Below are 4,897 nucleotides of genomic sequence, written 5' to 3'. Positions count from 1 at the left end.
GTTGGACACATTCTTGATGACTCGAAGACATGTTCGATGAATCGAAGCTTTGTTCGATGACATCGAAAGGTAGTTCGATGACACAAAGATTTACGTAGCGTGAAAGAAGAAGGGTGTTCGATGATATCAAAGGCGTTACACAGTCTGCATAAATTAGATCCGATTTTATGATTTTGCGGAACTTCGCTTATAAATAAGGGTTTCTAAGCACTTTTCAGGATATCTAGGGTTTGGAGAAGTAGGGCAAAAGGGCGGAGGCGCTTCCCAAGAGTTCTTCTTCCCTTCTCTTTAGTTTTTAATGCTTTCTTTTAGGGTTTTTAATCCAATCATGTCAATGATTTGGTACATCCCTTAGCTAAGACTAAGGGGTGAAGCTTGTAGTGTGGTTGGGATGTTTTTCTTGTTTGATTCTTGTTATTGTTGAACTCCTTTTATTCTAGTTTGATATTTAAGGAATACTTTTAGTGTTTAATGGTTTATTGTGACTTAAATTATAATGGATCTGCAATAGCATGAAGTACTTTCTTTTTGTGTTTGAAGTTTGTGAAAATAGAAATCCTGTTGTTCTCCATCGCCCTTGGGCGTGGCTGAGTGATGGAATCCTTTCTATCCTTCACAATTCTCCCATGATTAGTTGTTGGATCGGTATACCATATTGTCTACCATAGTCTCCTGGGCATGGTTAGGTGATGGAATCACTTCCAATCTTCACAACTTTCATCCGTTGAGAATTAGTTCAATGGAGGTTCAGATCTGATCTTATTGAATATCTTCTAATTGGATAGGATAAGACTCCAATTCCAATTGAGTGCCTTGAATCAAATAAGGAAACATCCTAATAGCTGCAAGTGGATCCTTAGAAACCCTAGTTCCCACCTTTAAATTCTTAAGTTTCTAAATTCTTCATCTCACAATTATTCCCTACTTTCCTGATTCAAGTTAGATCTTTTCCTAGTTTTGATTCTAATTACTTTCAGAATAGACACACAAGATTAGTCCCTGTGGATTCGACCTCGGTCTCACCTAGATTATTACTACATCGCGACACTACACTTAGGGTTGTGAATAAGTTTTTAGCACCGTTGGCAGGGATTAACGGTTGCATTTTTCTAAGATTAGTTAGTTTTGGAATTAGGTTAAGATTAGGATTTTTCTACTTTTTATTTTTAGGTTAGAGTTTTTCTGAATTATTTTTGAACCTAACTTACTTTTCTAATTCTAGGTTTAGAAACTTTCCTAATTTGATTTTAGAAACTAACTTTTTGTCTTTTTAAAAACTTTCTATTTTCTATTTTTAGAAACCCTCCTTTTTCGTTTTTAGAAACTAACTTTTCGGGCTTTCCTTATTTCCTTTTTAGAAATTAACTCATCTTTCTATTTTTATTTTTAGAAACTTTCTAATTTTAGAATTTCTGTTTGTAGAAACTGATTTATTTTGTTTTGTTTTGCAGGATCTTAAATTAGGAACTTCCAATTTGGTAACTTCTTTCTAATTCTCTTCCTTTCTTTTTCTAGAATTCTTATTTCCTTATTTCTTTTTTAGGTTTATGTTAGAATCTGAAATTGAGGGCTGAGAGTGTTTCATGCTCAAGTGGGTCCGTGACAACACTTGATATCTTTTGAATAAAGTAGGATTAGTAAAGGGGTTATCTATCCATCATAGGATTAGACACCACTCGAGATCCTTAGAGTTAATTGAAGTGATGGCTGCCAATCAACCGGGAAGACAACCTTAACCTCGGGTTGAGGAAATCCAGGATAAGAATGAGGTGCATCAAGTACCCCCACCTCGTACTGTATGATAACATTTACAACCGGTGGGGGTGAGTACACCTTCATGCATGGTTTTTTTAGAAAATATGGGACACATGGATATCAAGCCAGGGGTGATCCAACTGCTTCCGAAATTTCATGGGCTTGAATATGAAAATCCATATCTACACTTGAAAGAGTTTGATGAAATCATAGCCACTCTATATTTTCTTAACGTGTCTGACGACACGGTCAGGCTGAAACTCTTTTCTTTTTCTTTAAAAGAGAAAGCTAAGACGTAGTTGCATTCACTACGTCCTCGATCTATTTGTAGATGGAATGACATGACAAGGGAGTTCATAAAGAAAAATTTCCCATACCATAAGACGAATACCCTTAGAAACACGATCATGAACTTCGCCCAAAAGGAAGATGAAACATTCTTCTAATGTTGGGAATGGTTCAAGGATCTTGTCAGTTTATGCCCACAACATGGTTTTGAAACGTGGTGCATCACGAATTTCTTCTATGATGGACTGACATCTTCCATGCACCAATTGGTCGAGACAATGTGTAATGGGGAATTCATGAATAAAAGCATCAATGATGTGTGGGATTATTTTGACAAGCTTGCTGAAAACACACAATCATGGGATATCTCCCTAAAATCAAGCAAAATGTCTAGGCCGACTCAATACAAGGAGAGGGGCAGAATGTATCTCCTAAAAGAGGATGATGATATCAATGCTAAAGTGGCTAATCTTACCAGAAAACTCGAGGCCATGAAATTAAAGAAGGATAAAGGTAAGGAAACTGTTTGCGGTATTTGTGCTTGCAACATTCACATAACTGAAAATTGCCCAATAATATCTGCTTTTCAAGAGGTACTGAATGAGCAATCTAATGCCGTAAATAATTACTAAAGACCTTTCAGTGGGCCCACCTCTAATATGTACAATCCCAACTGGAGAAATCATCTAAAATTCAGTTGGAGAAACGGACAAACTGCTACACCTCAAGGATTCGCTAATCAAATTCCAATTCAAGGGAAACCTCAGGAGGATTCGGTTTTAAAGCGTCTTCAAAATCAAGAGCTTTTCGATAAGGGTATGTGTCACGCCCCGAACTCGGAAACCGGGCTCACAAAATTCCCGATCGCCGAATCCGGCGCCGACAGCCTCCGTAGAACCCCATTCTCGGATCCCGACAGCCATTCACCAGGTTCCGATCCTGGGATACTACAAGGAGGGTTTCAAATCATGAGTCTGATTCATAATGAGCATAACAAAAGCATAACCCACAAACAATAACCACAAGAACACCATCACAAAATCCACTATGATCAAAAACTTTTGAGTACAATGTGGTAGAAAGGGGAAATACAATGCAACAAAAGAAACAAAACTCCAGAAGCTCGGCTGCACGCTCCAACTATGGCCAGACTATGGCTGCGACTGCGTCCTGGCGTCACCTGCACGCATCAATCGTGCATAAGCTTATAGAAAGTTTAGAGGGTGGTGTAAGTGTGTGCGCAATATAAACATGCTCAAAATGCAAGGTCAGAGTAATGCGAAAATCATGGTAATGAGCTCACGAATGCAATCAGCCGTACCAAGGCTATGCGGTACAAGATATGAATGCTATCGGCCATAATACGGCCATGCGATGCGAGATGCAACTCAAGCATGCCAATCCTCATCATATATCAGTACAGTTCTCATTCTGGATAATCACCGGGGTTCAATACACTCCAAATGGCACTGTCACTCTCCTAGCCGCACAGTCCAAGTGAGCGTAAGAAACCTCACTATCCGCCTGACCAATAGTCTGCCAATACCTATCCGGCACGTCGATAGCGGACCCATTCGCGAGCTGGTCAAACTCAGCCTAGTATTGCCCCCTACCCTCGGGCGAGTAAGGCCACACTCCTTTCCAACCGACCACGACACAGTGGGAGACGCGGCCTCCTGGTATTCGGCCCTCGTGCGCTCGTATATCCACTCGGTCTCGACGTTGGAGTCATCCTCTGGTACCATCGGGTTTAGAGATTTTCACCCAGGGACATCTATGGCGCCCGTATGCTAGAACCAAATATTTTTGGTCTCCAATCCTGCCATCCACGATGTATCTGTGGAGGCTATGGCCCTGATGTCGCTAGGGCATACAGTAACTACAATCACACAAATGCAAGTGCATGAATCATACTATCAGTCATGCAACAGCCTTGTATATACCATGCACTTATATGAGGTAACTCCGCCTATCAGGGAGCCCATAAACAGTCTATCCAAAGGTATATGCTATGATCGGTCATTCCTCACATCAGGCATACATATGGTGCGAATGATCATGAATCATGCATCTATACTAAACATATATAAAGAGATGGGCTCTGCGCATAACGGAGATGGGCCTAGACGGCCTGCTTACCACAAGTATGGGCCTATCAGTGGCCTTAAGGAGTGTGACAATGCGGACATTTAACCAACATTGTCCTTACAATGTGGACGTCAAACCGACATTGTTCCCAAGGCATAGCTCGCCATAAAGTACCATTACACAAACCATAGGAAATCACACATTGCAATGGACCATATACATCTCATTGGGCCTCGACCCATAGTTCTCAGATACATTAAATGGGCCATCTCATATGGGCCTTATATAAATCAAGTGGGCCGCATTAGTGGGCCTTATGTACATTGCAATGGGCCATAACCCATGGGCCTTTAAATACGTTAAATGGGTCGAATCACATGGGCCTTATGTATATACCAAGGTGGGCCTCAATAATGGCCACAAATACACATCCAGGTGGGCCTCAACAACGGCCATATGGTTGAACAACTTGGATGCAACACATGCATCATGGTGGGGCCCATATAGGCCCACCATCATATATATATATATATTATATATATAATATTAATATATGTAAATATATACAATATTATATATAATAATAATATAATATTATATATATATACACATATATATGTATATATATATATATATATATATATATAGATATGTATGTATGTATATCCACACACACTCACACAAGTGCACACACACCCACATGCATACACACGTGCACACACGTGCACATTCACGTGCAGCAGGGAGGGGTCCCACCGCCCAGGAC

At 40.2% G+C, this 4,897-nt stretch overlaps 1 non-coding gene across 1 annotated transcript; it reads right to left on the bottom strand.

Moving 5' to 3' along the window:
• Window positions 1-2,144: 2,144 nt before the first annotated feature.
• LOC131252266 (small nucleolar RNA R71) lies at window positions 2,145-2,251 on the bottom strand. Its single transcript, XR_009174300.1, has one exon. It is a non-coding gene; the product is annotated as a small nucleolar RNA R71 (small nucleolar RNA).
• Between the last annotated feature and the right edge of the window lie 2,646 nt (window positions 2,252-4,897).

Source organism: Magnolia sinica, chromosome 7 (assembly GCF_029962835.1).
Source record: "Magnolia sinica isolate HGM2019 chromosome 7, MsV1, whole genome shotgun sequence".
Classification (NCBI taxonomy): Eukaryota; Viridiplantae; Streptophyta; class Magnoliopsida; order Magnoliales; family Magnoliaceae; genus Magnolia; species Magnolia sinica.
This window is presented reverse-complemented; position numbering and strand designations above follow the sequence as displayed.